Source organism: Paroedura picta, chromosome 4 (assembly GCF_049243985.1).
Source record: "Paroedura picta isolate Pp20150507F chromosome 4, Ppicta_v3.0, whole genome shotgun sequence".
NCBI lineage: Eukaryota > Metazoa > Chordata > Lepidosauria > Squamata > Gekkonidae > Paroedura > Paroedura picta.
Window position 1 is genome coordinate 129,672,067 of NC_135372.1, and position 16,386 is coordinate 129,688,452.

The 16,386-nt window shown below is 45.0% G+C and overlaps 1 protein-coding gene and 1 long non-coding RNA gene across 2 annotated transcripts in view; both read left to right on the forward strand.

Annotated features, from left to right (window-relative positions):
- Nucleotides 1-10,805, forward strand: part of LOC143836396 (uncharacterized) — a 60,637-nt gene extending 49,832 nt beyond the window's left edge. The window contains exons 2-3 of the long non-coding RNA XR_013230601.1: nucleotides 3,681-3,844; nucleotides 9,337-10,805. This is a non-coding gene — a long non-coding RNA (uncharacterized LOC143836396). The remainder of the gene's footprint in view (nucleotides 1-3,680; nucleotides 3,845-9,336) is intronic.
- TSHZ2 (teashirt zinc finger homeobox 2) overlaps nucleotides 1-16,386 on the forward strand; it is a 421,574-nt gene that overhangs the window by 176,577 nt on the left and 228,611 nt on the right. The window lies entirely within an intron of this gene.

Here is a 16,386-nt window from a genome sequence, read left to right on the forward strand (position 1 = left end):
GGCTTGTTCTGCCGTTCTGAGCTCTTTAGATCCTCTGCTCACCGGCATGGCCCTCCCCCTGGAGAGTGTCTAATAGAAAATACAGAGCCCAAAAGGGCAACAGAGTGTAATTCATCCTCTCTCTCTCGTGTCAGTACCAGAAAACCCCCAAAGCACATTAGCATGGAATAGTCCCACCCTCTAAAACAGCGTCCATCCATACTTCTCTGTATATTAGATTATTTAAGGTACTGTTAAGCCGTCTCTGTGTACCCCTCCTCCGAAAGAAGCCACATCCCACAATGAGAAAACGTTTTCTTAAAAAAAAAAAATGGTCAAATGCACATTGGAAGAAGTCAACTTGTGTTGACCTCCGCACATGAAAAATGATTGCGTTGAATAGTCCCTAAGCATGCTCAGCAGGACGGCCATCTGGCTGGACTTTGAACTGGCTTGACCTGTTCGTTTGCTTTTTCCGATAGCCTCATTCATTTTAACTCCCCCCCCCACCCCCGGAAGGATGGCAGTCCCACTGTCGAGGGAGGCTCCTCTTATCCTTCTTGGGCCTTTTAGGACACAATTATTGATCTCCAAGAGTGCATGCCCACACCGAACATAGAAGTCATGTGGTTTCATTTGTCTGTTGCAGATTCATCCCACCCTTCCTACAAGGATCTCAGGGTGACTTATACTGCTCTCTTCTCCTCTGTTTCATTGTGAGATCGGTTAGGCTTCATAAAAATAATAAGAATTGTAAAAAGTATTATATTATTATTATTATTATTATTATTATTATTATTATTATTATTATTATTATTATTATTATTATTATTATTATTATTATTTTATTGCCCGCTGCTATCAGCAAAGCCATCTTGCGGTGGATTGTATATGATAAAACCCCACAATAAGAGATTAAAAATTTAAAAATGAAATAACAACCTGGGAAGAACTAAGGAGATGCCAACAATCCAGGTACATAGGTGAATAAGCTTGCCTGGCCTGGAGGTCATCCACTGGCCCAAGGTCATCCAACAAACTGCCTTGGCAGAGTGGGGATGTGAACTTTGGTCTCCTAGAAGAATAGTCAACCTCCAGGTGGAAGCTAGAGATGCCCTGGAATTACAAACTGATCTCCAGTCTACATAAATTATTTATATATTTACAAGATATATTCCACTTCTCCTGGAAGGAAAGCTAAATGGCATTATACCCCCACCAAGGTCCTTTCCCTGGCAGGGGCTCATGGGAATTGTAGTCCATGGACATCTGGAGGGCCGCAGTTTGACTACCCCTGCTCTAAACACTGAGTTATGTCAGCTGTGTTATCTATGGATTAAGTGTTCCTCCAGATGTAGGCTGCTTCACTCACCTTAGTGAATTATGATCTGAAACTGGGGGGCTTGAAGCCGGCTTTCTTTGAGGGACGTGTATAAATACGAATTCAAATTGGTGGGTGAAATGTTTTTATTTTGGGGACTTAAGACACGGATCTTTTATCCTATTATTAATGTCTTGTTATAAAGATGTAAAGTGAGATCTTACAAGTTTTTCCAACAGTCAATTGTATCATACATTATGATAATTTTTAATAAACATACAGTAAAACTACAGGTTTTCCCCCTCCCCAGTAAAAATACATGTAATGATGATGTTAGCCATTCATTCATGTTCGACACTGGCTGATTCTATGAGTCGACTGTCACTGTGTTTTTCGATCTTGCACCACTTCTTTAATTGTGTAATGCTCTGGCCAGTGTCCATTTTGATCACGTCAAACCACCGTGCTTTTTTGTTGGCCTGGTTTCCTTTTCCCACTGACCAGTCCTAGCATAGTTGCTTTCTCCATTGAGTTGGATCACATGATCTGGCTAAATTAAGTGAGCCGGAGTTTCGCAATTTCACCTTCCAGAGATAGATCAGGCTTTATGTGCTCCGGTATTTCCTTGTTTGTGACTTTTGCTGACCATGGAACCTGCAGAAGCCTTCTTCAGTCCAATCGATTCTTCTCTTGTCTGATTTTTACATCGGCCAACTTTCACAGCCATGAGTGGCTACTGGAAATATGATAGATCGAACTCCAGCACCAGGGTTCTTATTCAGGATAGGAAATAACTGGAAACTATTGTCTAAGAAATGTGATGTTTAGTTGTACTGAATTCATGCCTTTTATCAGGGTTTTCAAAATTTCATTATTTTGTTTGTTTATTATTACATTTGTATACCACCCTCCCCTGAGGCTCAGGGTGGTTCACGTGGAATGTAAGAGAACAATATCTCAAACTTGGGTTTCGTGTCAAATTGAAATACAGCAATGGTAATAATAACAACAACAGAGAGTAACAATTTAACAGGACCACGTATGGCCTTGAAGGTGATTACCAGAACCTTCAGTCTGATCCGGAATGTGACTTGTAGTCACTGCAGTTGTTGGAGGATGGGCCAGATGTGGGACCTCGATGGTGCTGCTGTGAGAATGTGATTTCTGTGGCCATTTCCGCACTGGGAAAATGTGCTGTGATTGGTGGCTTGCTGTGATTGACAAGCCAAGGAGCGGAGAGAGAAGTTTATGTTGCTTTCCTTTGTAGCTTTGTCAGGAGGCAAAAATGCCCTTTGGCATCCAGGTTATTTCTCCTTCAAAGCCGGTTTATAAACCACAGGTACTTGTAGCTATGATTTTGCATGGTGTATAAATGCTGGTGTTCTGGTTCACCATAGCTTAAGCCCATCCTCTTTTATGCCAGTAAAGGAACTCTGACTCTGACTCTGAAGCCCATCCTCACTGGGATAACAGCTTGCTCTCTGCCAAGGCAGGAGGGAAAGAACAAAGGTGTGGAGCCACCATTTGTCCAGGGCAAACTTGAAGGATTGTTTACAAGTCTGGTACTGGGTTCAGAATCCTGCCCGCATACCCAAAACCAGTAACTGCTCATTCCTGTGCATTCTCTGTGGTGAAATGATCTACATGAGGCAGTCAGAAGGACTCCCACATTTTTATTACATTGCGGATTGTGCAAAACAGAAATTAACAGAAGTTTTCCAGATTTCATAGCCAAGTCCTGAGCTGTTGGGGAGGGCGGTATATAAATACAAAAAATAATAATAAATAGTACATTGTTTGTCAGAGGTCTTTGCCGTCTGATTGAATTGCTTTTCATATTTTGTAATCTGCCTTGAGTCTCTCTTGACTCTACCTTGAATCAGAAAGTTGGGTTATAAATGAAGTTATTGTCAACAATGATGACATTTTAAGTATTATTTCTGAATCGAGGCCGTTAGTAGGCATGCCAAGAGACAACTCCACTGATTCCTAATAGAAGCTACAGTTCCACCTTTACTTGGTGGCTAGATGTAATTATTAATAAATGAGTTAGACTTAGGGGTGCCAGTTCCAGGTTGGAAAATATCTGGAGTTTTAGGGGGCGAAGCCTTGAAGAGGTTGGGTTTGGGGAAGGAAGGGGCTTCAGTGGGTTATATTAAATTCCACTTTCCATATGGGCATTTTCTCCAGGTGAACTGCTCCCTGTCACTCGGGCATCAGATGTAATAGTGGAAGATTCCATTGAATACAATTAATTTTCCAGGAAATGACGAATATGAATTTTCTCCATGCAGCAACATGATATATTTTCAAGGACTCCAAGAGACATGAGGAACCACATGTGAATCAAAAATGTCTCATTCTGTTCATGTGCAAATAGGGTGTCCCCAACATTTGAGAGCTCTTGATTGTCCAGAGTTTGACTCCTGAAGTGATGGTGGTGCACCTAACTCGTTGGGCCTTGAAAGGGCAACCTGGAAGAATCTGTTCATCGTGGAGGAATGAGACTATTTGAAGCAGACTCTGCCGTTTTTCCTGCTCAAGGTCCGTGGGTTGTATGTACATCGTGGGTCTCCTTTGAGCATGGCTCACTTTTGAGTCCCTCACATGATGTGTGCATGTTTAAATATCCCCGTCACTGGAATGCTGGTATAAAGGCAGAATAAATAGAGCTACGGAACAAATGTAACACACACACACACACACACACAAACAACACCCCCATTTCGTAGAAGAGCTACCAATTAATTGTAAAATTCAATTATGTTTGGTGATGTAATTGTTGCAAGTTTCCTCCTGGGTCTTCATTTATTTATAGCCTTTTCACTAGGCGTCACAAAGCATTACAAAGTTTCCATTGCTACCCTACACGGTTTCAATATCATTTTTACACTTGGCATTTGAAAGCACACCAGTTTTGTTGTTATTAGTAGAATTAGAATCAGCGTTCTGAAAAGTAAGTTGGTAGCACATTTTGTACTAGGTGGCTTGTTTCTCTCTCTCTCTCTCTCTCTCTCTCTCTCTCTCTGTCCCTTCATTGAATATTTACCTTTAAACAGTTCTGGATCATGATTGCAGTGAAGCTCTTTGTAAAGCAGACTGGGCCCAAATAATGGCTGAAAAATGTCATCCCTCTGGTGCATAGATAGATATTGCTGATTCCGGCCGCTTACATTGGAAACAGCAAAAGCAGAAAATGAGGCCTCAGAGCCTCAGAGATGGCTTCGATGACATTTCTTTCTGTGGGGTGACAGAAGCCGTCCCTGTCACTCTCCACAGACTACACCTGTATGGCTGTTTGTCTTTGTTTGAAGGCTTACCTGTGAAACATTTCCCATGGGGAGGGGGTCTCTGGGAAAAAATACGGAAAGCTGATGACTTGTCGTGGAGTTCTAAATCTCATGGGAAACCGCAGGTGGCAAAAGGCATCAGGGTCATGTCTCAGGCTGGCTGGTGTATCGTTGGCCGTTTATTTCTTTCTGAGTCAGAATGCTGCTACTCCCAGGGAGGAGAAAATCCCATTCAGGGTGAGTACTTTTAAAACTGGGCTGCTTGGTGGTGAAGTGGTTAAGAGCAGTGGCTTTTCATCTGGACAACCAGGTTTGACTCTCCACTCCAAGAGTTGGCTTGGTGTAGAGAGCCAGCTTGGTGTAGTGGTTAGGAGTGCGGAATTCTAATTTGGCAAGCTGGGTTTGATTCCCCCACATGCAGCCAGCTGGGTGACCTTGGGCTCCCCACGGCACTGATAAAACTGTTCTGACCGAGCAGTGATATCAGGGCTCTCTCAGCTTGACTTCCCTCACAGGGTGTCTGTGGTGGGGGGAGGAAAGGGAAGGCAATTGTAAGCTGCTTTGAGAGTCCTTCGGGTAGAGAAAAGCGGCATACAGGAACCAACTCTTCTTCCTTCACATGCAGCCAGCTGGGTGACCTTGGGCCAGTGACAGTTCTCTTAGGGCTGTTCTTGCAGAGCAGTTCTCATAGAGCTCTCTCAGCTCCGCCTATCTCACAGGGTGTCTGTTGTGGGGAGATGAAAAGAAAGGTGACTGTAAGCTGCTTTGGGACTCCTTCAGACAGTGCAAAACAGAGAATAAATAAACAGCTCTCCTCCTTTTTCCACAAATGTTCCCAGCATCCCACACATGAATATGTGAATTTGAACACATGTGTTGAGCATCTCTGTGCCTCTCTTTATCCACAGTGGCCTTCAGTGTGCATCGTCTTCCCGATTTAAACTGAGACTTAAAAGACTGCAAATACAATTGGCTTATTTCACATTGGCTTTCAAGTTCAATAGCTACATCCCACTCTTCCATGAAATTCTGTTAGGGACCTCAGGCCACTCAGTTTCTTTCAGCCTAACTACTTTGCAGGATTGTTGTGAGAATTCAGTAAGGAAGGAAGAACTACGTACATCCCTCTGGGCTCCTTGGCGGAAAAGCGGCATACAAATGTGCTAGACAGATGGATTGTACATCCGTGAAGTAGGTGCCTGTTTGAAACCCTTACCTGCGACTGCATTAGTAATGGAAAGGGACAGATATCCCTCCTATGCCAGGTTGATAGAGGTTTAGAGCTGCCAGCTCCAGACTGGAGAATTCTTAGAGAACTGGGGAGTGGGTTTTGGGGCAAGAGGGTTTGGGGAGGGGTGAGTCCTTTGCAGGGTATAATGCCCTAGATTCCAGCCTCCGAAGCAGCCATTTTCTCCAGGGGAACTAATCTTTGCAGGCAGGAGATCAGCTGTAATTCTGGAAGAACTCCAGACTCCATCTGGAGGCTGGCAGCCTTAACAGGCCTGATGAAACGCATAACTTGGTAACTGCCTGAATGGTGTTTTCACTGCCACAAGGCATTCCGGGCGAGCATTTACAAGACTTAGTTGCTTGAGCAGGGTTGACCCAAGGCTTTTTGGCACCCCAGACAAATTATGACTGGTGCTTCTCCATCCCCCCTCAACCCCCATCAGCATTCAACAGAGAGAAGCAGCTAGAATACTTTACATTTATTTAGCTCGCACTAAAAATGAAAACTGGAGGGGGATCGTCAATTCCCAGGGGCTGCTTTGGCTAAGAAGCAGGAGACAACCCTAATAACTAGCTCAGTATTCTGTTCACTGTTTCAGGACCCCATTATTTCAGCAGAGCATTGTCTAGAGCAGGGGTAGTCAAACTGCGGCCCTCCAGATGTCCATGGACTACAATTCCCAGGAGCCCCTGGCAGGGGCTCCTGGGAATTGTAGTCCATGGACATCTGGAGGGCCGCAGTTTGACTACCCCTGCTCTAGAGACACAGTTGAATCCCCCTACCCCAGATCCTTTGAGGTGCTCTTGCTCACTAACTACCCCGCTGGGCTGTGGTGAAGAGTATCCAGCTGCTGCAGGCTAAAAGGCATGATGGTGATGTCAGCCATTCAGTCGTGTCCAACTCTTGGCGATCCTTTGGGTCAACTGTCCCCACATCTTTTGATCTTGCACCACTTCTTTTAGTTGCATAATGCTCTGGCCAGTGTCCATTTTGACTGTGTCCAACTACCATGTTCTTTGTCAGCCTGGTTTCCTTTTCCCACTGACCAATCCTAGCATAGTTGCTTTCTCCATTGAGTTGGCTCGCACCATGTGACCAAAGTAAGTCGACCTGAGTTTCATGATTTTGCCTTCCAGGGATAGATCAGGCTTTATGTGCTCCAGGGCCTTTCTGCACACAATAAATTTCGCGTCATACTTACCTTGGGAAGAGGCTATATTTCGGGTGCTCCACATGACGTTGCCAACATCCATCATCTGGGCAATAACCGGCCAGCTACATCCTCCATTTTAAAGTGCTAGTTGGGGATGTACTTTCTGCTGGCCTCAACCGTAAGCCTGGCGGAAGAGCTCCGCCTTGCAAGCCCTAAAACTCAGCCATTTTCTGCATCATTTTCCTTGAGGCCTCTGAGAAACCCTCACCTGCATGTTCTCCACCGAGATCTCTTGTCTGCTGTTTTGTCCTTCCCTTGATCAATCTGCTTCTCTCGATGGGTACAAAGAATATGCAACTTCTGCCTATGAGAGCCCATCTCTGAAATCTCTTTCATACATCTAGGCGATGACATCATAGCCATGGTTAGCTCAGTTAATGTTTTCTTGTATGCGATCGTCTGTCTTCAGATAGAAGTCAAATTCAGGTTGATCTTTCTGTTTGCCAGTGGCCATTTAGAAGACTGGAGCATGTCCCTTTTGCCCTCTTTTAGCATACAAGTTGTACTTGGAAAGGTCCTATAGGGCTGAAGCACAGAACTTAATGAGCCCAGGATGTTTGCCTGGCTCTGTAAATATTTTCTTTACATTTCTGGAAGTCAGAGCTGCATTCCTTGGATCTCCTTTTCAAGTCCTGTACAGTCTGTTTCTTAATTAGCTTACACAGAGAGCTAATTTAACAAGAAAAGAGCACAAAACCTTCCTTGTTCGTCAGCATCAGGAAACAGAGTTGAGAGAAGCCCCTTTGTTCAAACAATGGTGGTCTCTTTGTTCACAAACATTAACAGCACTCCCACTAAATTTAAGCCATTTCGAGGCTCATGGAATTCAAGAGAAGAAGATGTAGATTGAGAAACCCATCCTAAATGAAGTTGCATCAGAGTCAGAATTGTCTAGAGCAGTGGTTCTCAACCTGGGGGTCAAACGACCCTTTCACAGGCATCGCGGCAGGGCAAGCAGCATGGCCAGGAGAGGGGGTACCATCCATACAACAGCCTTGCGGGGTAGATTGAGATAAAGTGTTCATCTGTCTGGAGCAGCAGAAAAGAGCGAGATCGGCATGGTGGGACAAGAGTCAGAACTGAACTGAGAAACCCCGGAAGAAAACCATTTTATATACAGTCATGAACAATGGATCTTCATGCCACTGGTCAGTTTCAGTTTAATTTCTGTGAAAGAACACTTGCATAATTTTATGGTTGGGGGTCAGCACAACATGAGGAACTGTATTAAAGGGTTGCGGCATCATGAACGTTGAGAACCACTGGTCTAGAGTCAAAGTCAGAGCACCTTTATTGGCAGAAGAATCAGAATTGTCTACTCACACTGATAGCAGTTCTGTAGGATCTAAGGCAGAAATTGCTCACATCACCTACTGCCTGGTCTTTTAACAGGTAATTCTGGGGATTTAATCTGGGATCCTGGTGTAGTGATCAGGAGTGCAGGCTTGATTCCCCACTCCTCCACATCCAGCCAGCTGGGTGACCTTGGGCTCAGCACAGCACTGATAAAGCTTTTCTCACTGAGCAGTTATATCAGAGCTCTCTCAGCCTCACCTCCCTCACAGGGTGTCTGTAGTGGGGAGAGGAAAGGAAGGATATTGAAAGTCACTTTTGGATATTGGAAGAGCAAAGCAACATATAAGAACCAACTCTTCTTCTTCCTCACTGCAGAGCCAGCTTTGTGTAGTGGTTAAGAGCGGCAACATCTAATCTGGCAAGCTGGGTTTGATTCCTTGCTCCTTCATATGGAGCCAGCTGGGTGCCTTTGGGCTCACCACAGCACTGATAAAGCTATTCTGACCGGGCAGTAATGTCACGGCTTTCTCAGCCTCACCTACCTCACAGGGTAAGGAGAGGAAAGGGAAGCCACTTGGAGATTCTTTCTGGTAGAGAAAAGCAGCATATAACAACCAACTCTTCTTCTTTTTCTTCTTTCTTCTTTCTTCTTTCTTCTTTCTTCTTTCTTCTTTCTTCTTTCTTCTTCTTCTTCTTCTTCTTCTTCTTCTTCTTCTTCTTCTTCTTCATGGATGCTCTACCAACAAGCCATAGCCTCTCCCCACCAGACAGTCCCAAGAGCAAGACTGTCATGTAAGAAAGGAATGGCAGCGTTGCTAAATTGTCAGTTTGGAACTGCCTACTGACACTTCAGTATTTGTGGAAAGGGCATTACAGGCTTCTAGCATCAAATAACTTTAAACATTCATGTATTTACCTGTAAGAATGAAAGAAGTCCCATTTTTTTCAAGGATCCAAGGCCCACAACAAACATATATCAAATGATTTATGCTGCTCTCCACCCTAGGACCCAGGATGGACAAAAACAACATCAATGAAGGACCCAGAATGGACAAAAACAACAACAACAACAAAGGACCCGATATGGACAAAAAAAACAAACAAACCTTAAACAGCATCATAGAAATTGTGCAGACTTTTGCATGTGAATGAATTTCATTCACAGTTTTAAAAAAAATAAACCTCTGGTGTCTTTTGGAATGGAAGGGGCTATTTAAATGTAGATTATTATTTGCAGTATTTTTTTTTAATACAAGGATAGAAATTTGGAAGGAGGGAGACTTTCCTCTGTACATTTTGTTTGAAGTTGCAAATCTTTTTCATGACTCTAATTTATATGCAAAGATTTTTCCTGCTCCTATCACAGGTTTTTTCCAATATGTCCTGATGAATTCTAGATAGATCAAATTCATCTGAAGCATTGTGGATTTTATTTATTTCATATCTGACTTGCATTAAGTTTTTTGTTATAAGTTCACATTTGCTTTTATATTCCAGTAAGAGAGGAAATAGAGTGCATGATTATGCCAAGGCTTTGTTATTTATATATATTGCAACCTGCGTGTGCAGGCCGATCTAGTGCTGAAGAGAAAGGAGCGCTTCCATTTTAATTTTGACTGCTGTAGATGATCATTAACAGGGTATATATATTGCAATTCCAAGAAACGTGTACGTAAATAAATTCACGAGGGCGGAGAAGGAATGAAGCTAGTAAATTGCTTCTTTTTAATCACCAGTCACAGTTTGGGCTTCTGTCTTCTTTCTTAAAAAAAAAAATATCCTGAAAAGTCTCCCTTTTTATATGGTTCCTGTCATATTTTCCCTTTCAATCTTACAGGCCGCTGTTGAAGATCAGAGGAAAGGTCAAAAATGAGCATTAAGAAATCAGTGTCTTCTCTCTTTTGACAGAAATCTTGTGGTACCAGATGAACAAATTTTTATTCTAGCATAAACTTTCAACGGCCAGAACCCAGAGAGAGATGCCTAATATGCAATTTGATAAAGCAGGCTCTAGTCCACAAAAGCTTATGTGTGCTGTGTGATGTCAAGTCACTTTTGATTTATGGCAACCCTATGAATTAATGCTCTCATTAACAGCCTTGCTCAGGCCTTGCAAACTGAAGGCCCTGGCTTCCTTTATTGAGCCAATCCATCTTCACTTTCCCCTGCTGTAGGGTTGCCAGGTCGGCCCTGGCCACTGGGAGGGGATGGGCAGAGGGAAGCCTTGCCAGATCCAGGTTGTGAAACTTCTGGAGATTTGGTGATGGAGACCAGGGTGGAGAGTGACTTCAGTAGAGTGCAATGTCATGGAGTCTACCCTCCAAAGCACCCCTTTTCTCCAGGGGAACTGAAGGATCCTCTCCTGCTGTTTTCACCTTTTCCTGACGTTATTGACTTTTTCAGTGAGACATGTCTTCTCATAATGTGACCAGAGCAATAGGGAGAGTTCAGGCTTGATATGCTCTAGTTTGTCCTTTAGAGCAGTGAGACCCAACCTTTTTTGGGCTGGGGACCGGGGGAGGGGGAGGGGGAGAGGGAGGCCCGGGGACCGGTGCGGAGGGAGGTGCGGGTGCCAGTGCACTGGCGGGTGCAAATGTGCAGGCGCGGAAGCTCCAAACCTGTGCATTTGCGTCTGCGCCTCCCTATCCCCACCCCCACAGTGCAGCGCTCGCTGCACCGGGACCTGGGAGTGAGCGGTCAATTGCTCCCGGTGCAGCAAGCATCGCGCTGCACGGTGGGGAGGAAGGCTCCCATGCCTCCCTTTCCCCCACCATGGCCCGGTACCGAGGGTTCCACAGCCCGGTACCGGTCCGCAGCCCAGGGGTTGGGGAAGACTGCTTTAGATAACCGGTGTTGCACAGTGGTTAAGAATGGCAGACTGTAACCTGAAGAACTGGGTTTGATCCCCCCATTCCTTCACATACAGCCTGTTGGGGCTCCTTGGGATAGTCACTTTCCCAGGAGCCGGTCAGAAGTTAGGTTTCCCAGTGCCCCTTCAGTGTAGAAGTTGTGATCCCAGGACATCTCCAGCTACTACCTGGTGGCTGGAAGCCCTATCCAGGGAAAGCAGGAACAAAGCCATGAACGGTATTTCTTCCCGAAAAACATTTACAGGTTGATTTTTTAAAAACTAGATAGCAAGGGAAAAAAGAAAGGAAAATCATGTTTCGCCCTTCTGTGAGTCTTGATGTAGCTTTCGCTGTTGCCAAAATCTGACACGTTTCGACGTTCCTGCATAGCTAGTCATTTCTGATCGTGCGGAGCCCTTTTCCGCTCCTGTATATAGGGCCGCATTTATAATGCTTCAGAAAGTATCTCTTTGATTGCATTATTCCCTTGTTTGACCTATACTTTCAGATAAAGGAGTTTTGCTTAGAAAAAAAGGGACGCATTCTTTTTTCATCCCCCCTCCACCACCTATTAAATGTGAAGAGATGATTTTTTAAAAGAGCTAAATGCAGACACATCAGAGTTCTGTTAACAGTTCTGGCTCTGCAGGAAGACAGGCCACAGAATGGAGTCAGCATAATCCAGGGTCACAAGAAACATATGTCAAGTGCCAGGGTGCTACAGAATTCAGCCAAGGAGGGTGTCCTGGCTACTTGGAACTATTCTATTGTTATGTCTTTTGTGTTTTCTGTGAAAATATTGCAGTTTCCCTGCCTTTGATTCTGCAGTATGCCAAGCTTTAGCTTCATTGATTGGGGGGACATGGGGTTGATTTCTGTGATCATTTCTATTAGTATAGCAGGGTAGGCATTTTTACTGACCTTGGCAGACCAGCAGTGTTCCTGTGGCTCACAGGGTGTCTGTTGTGGGGAGAGGAAAGGGAAGGCGACTGTAAGCCACTTTGAGACTCCTTTAGGTAGAGAAAAGCAGCATATAAGAACCAACTCTTCTTCTTCAGTAATATCAGGGCTCTCTCAGCCTCACCAACCTCACAGGGTGTCTGTTGTGGGGAAAGGAAAGGGAAGGCGATTGTAAGCCGCTTTGAGCCTCCTTCGGGTAGAGAAAAGCGGCATATAAGAACCAGCTCTTCTTCTTCAGTAATATCAGGGCTCTCTCACCCTCACCCTCACCTCTCCCCACAACAGACACCTCACAGGGTGTCTATTGAGGGGAGAGGAAAGGGAAGGCGAATGTAAGCCACTTTGAGACTCCTTCAGGTAGAGAAAAGCAGCATATAAGAACCAACTCTTCTTCTTCAGTAATATCAGGGCTCAAACACTAAACAGGGTCAGCCCTGGTTCGTAATTCCCTGGGAGACGACCAAGGAGGCCTGTGATTGCTGCTCAGAGGCAAACTACCTGTGCCCACGCCTTGTTACGAAAAAACTATAGGGAATCAGCATAAGTTGAATGAGCCTTGACATCCAAAAAGAAAGTAATATCATACTGGGAAAGCTTGGTTCTTGAATGCACATTGCTTGCTTGGTCAACATGATGTCCCCTGCATGCAGCCATTTGAAGTGCCTCCCCTAGTACTGTATTGTCATAAGAAAGAATAGCAGCTGTATGAGGCCTTGATCCAGGCCAGGGCCAGAATATAAACAAGAAGAGCTTTATTGGCACTGCTGGTGGGGGATGGGAGGCACTTTCCGGGAGTGAGGAGGAACACCAAGATGTGGGTACATCACCTGGAAGTGATATTGGGGCCTTGGAGGTGACACTCTGGCTTTAGGGCAAGACTCTATGGTAGAATTGGCTTCTACAGAGTTTTGCCCGCAAACCTGAGGATCACCATCTCAATGTGCCGACAGTTCTTCAGAGTGATGTTGTGGATTTCTTCAGGTTTGGAAGGGGTTTGGGCACAAGGTGAGGATGAAAAGTGAGGGACCCCAGCCCAGACCAGCGGACCTGACAATCCCAGGTTTAATTGATTGAATGCAATTGATTTCCTATAGCCTGGGGGCGGGGGAGGAAGCATACAAGGAGAGGTTATCTGATATTTTCTTTTCCAGGGCTAAAAGCAGCGTTGTAGGGGATAAGGAAGATCAGTGAAACTGGTGTGGGCCTAGTTAAAACCCTTTTCCCTCTTGCATCAAAGCTTCAGAGTAGACCAACACAGGTGCTAATTGGATTTTTTTTTAAATCCTGGGAATATCTGGTCACAAGTCTTTAAGCATCCTACTGGCTTTAGCTGGGCTCCAAGATCACCGCAGATGGGGACTGCAGCAAAGAAATTAAAAGACGCTTGCTCCTGGGGAGGAAAGCTATGGCAAATCTAGACAGCATCCTAAAAAGTAGAGACATCACCCTGCCAACAAAAGTGCGTTTAGTCAAGGCTATGGTCTTCCCAGTTGCAATGTATGGCTGCGAAAGTTAGACCATAAGGAAGGCCGAGCGTCAAAGAATTGAGGCTTTTGAACTCTGGTGCTGGAGAAGACTCTTGCGAGTCCCTTGGACTGCAAGGCGAACAAACCGGTCAGTCCTAGAGGAGATCAGCCCTGACTGCTCTTTAGAAGGCCAGATCCTGAAGATGAAACTCAAATATTTTGGCCACCTCATGAGAAGGAAGGACTCCCTGGAGAAGAGCCTAATGCTGGGAACGACTGAGGGCAAAAGAAGAAGGGGACAACAGAGAATGAGGTGGCTGGATGGAGTCCCTGAAGCAGTAGGTGCAAACTTAAATGGACTCCGGGGAATGGTAGAGGACAGGAAGGCCTGGAGGATCATTGTCCATGGGGGTTGCGATGGGTCGGACATGACTTCGCACCTAACAACAACAACAACAACTGGCTTTAGCACTAGGAAAAAACTGATCAGCTTGGAAGTTTTTTGGAAGTAATAATTAAGTAGGTACTTTAACATTTGTGCCCCCTGAAATCATACCTTCGGTTTCTGAGCACTGGTAGATCTGGGGACCTTTTTATGTAATGAAGTAAGTGCCAGTTTCGGGTTCTGACAAGTGGCCACGTCCCAGATCATTTCAGTGAAAGGATGATCAGATGGGTTGGTGAGCAGAGCTCTTGTGTCTCTAATGCTCGCACTGCAGGGAGAATTTCAGCCGATGCTCTTTCCCTCACTCCTTCATGACCAACTGCATCTTTCCTGTTTTGCAAACATGGACAAATTAAGTCGTGTTATGCCCTATCAGTGGAATTCTAAGGCCACTTTCCCTTTGAATAAAATCAGGGCTTATCTCAGATTGACTTAGAATTTCTCCCCTTGGTCTGTGAAGGTTACTGCTGCCTTCTCTCCCTGGCAGTGGCTGTTCAGTATCTCAGGCAGAGATCCTCCACATCTAGGGCTGGAGATCTCCTGGGATTACAACTGATCTTCAGGCAACAAAGATCATTTATTTTGGAGAAACTGGCCACTTGAGAAGGTGAATTCTATGGCAGACATGTAAAAAACATAACCTGGGGGCTGGAACCAGCCTGTTTAGGGTTCTTAGCTGGCCTGCATGCAACTGGCAGGGGAAGAATCAGTCCAAATGTGGATTGGAAGGTTATTAGGTTATTATGCCCCCCGCAGAGGTCCCCACTTTTCTCCAAATGCAGGACTGCCCTGGGGTCTTTCCCCAGGTCTCCAGGGATTGCCCAACCCAAAGCTGGCAAGCATAAGGAATGAGGAGGGAGGGTTTGGCCCTAAGCTCTGCTGAGGAGGGGCATGGGTCATGGTTAGTGGTAAAATATCTCCAGGACTTGACATTACATTTCATTGCACACATGGTGCAATGTGACATTTATGTCAGATCCGACCCTCATCTTTGGAGATTTTTAAACAGAGGCTAGATAGCCATCTGACGGAGAGGCTGATTCTGTGAAGGCAAAGGGGTGGCAGGTTACAGTATTGTCCTGCATAGTGCAGGGGGTTGGACTAGATGACCCATGAGATGTCTTCCAACTCTATTATTCTATGATTCAATGATTCATATCAAATGAGTTCGGCCCCTCTGCTCTACAGCATTCTTCCCCACTGAAATTCCCATCCTCATATTCCACCCCTAAAATCTCCAGGTGTTTCCCAACCCGGAGCCAGCAATCCTAGCCACATAATTGGCTACCAGGTTCTTTTAACTGAAGCTACCGGGGATCGAACCAGGGACTTTTGGCATACCCGTCAGATTATCTCCTCCTGAGCCAAAGCTTTTCCTGTCAAGAACGCGACAATTGAAGGCACAGGAGTAATTTATATCTGGCCCCTACAGTCAGGTCGCTCAAAAGATCTTTGGTACAAAGCACCCAAAATCACTCAGCAAAAGAAAAGAAAATAGGGACAGCCCACCAAGGTCTGGGAAAATGTAACATGTCAACTCTGAAACATCTCATAATCCTACAGAGAGCTATTGCCCGTAGGTTTTGCAGAGGATCCGGCCTTGAGGAAAGCAGTATTTCCTTTGCCGGCTGCCAGCTGCACTGACAGATAAGTACCCCATTCAGGACCACGGCCTACCGGCATTGTTATCTTGCATGTGGAAGACTCAGTGTTCCTTTGATTGTCAGAACAGGAGTCTCCCAGGAGACTGATCAGCTAGCATCTTGATACATTTAATAGTTTCTACCTTGAGTCGTTTAAAAAAAAAAAACCAGCAGGTGAAATTAATGAGGTATGACAAAAGCAAAGGAAATCGTCTAACGCTGCAACTCGGGTCAAGCTCGTGGAACGAACCTCGGGGGTTAAAACAGGAACTGAGGAATGCAGGTGTGAGCGAATGAACCATCTAATAAATAATTAAGAATTCGTTTTCTCCTGCCTTTTATCTCTCCTTTTATTTTCTTAGAGATTCCCCCTCCCCTTCCCCCCCCCTTTCTATCTTTTGCCCCTTTTCTCTCTTACCCTAGGTTTCCCGTTCGGCGTTTCCGCAGTGTCCCCGAAATTAATTAAGAAACAAAATCAAAGTGCGAGGTTACGAAGTTCCTTTCCATTACTTGAAAACCTGGTTGGAATGAAAAAAAGTTCTTGCTTTTCTCCGTGTATTACTCGATGCCTGCATTCAAGAATGGATCTGCATATTTTATAGGCTGTGCCGGGGTTTCTGAACTGCTCCCTTCCCTTTCCTACCCATTTGCAATGCAGGCCCTTCCACATCTGAGCATAGGAACCTTTTGTTT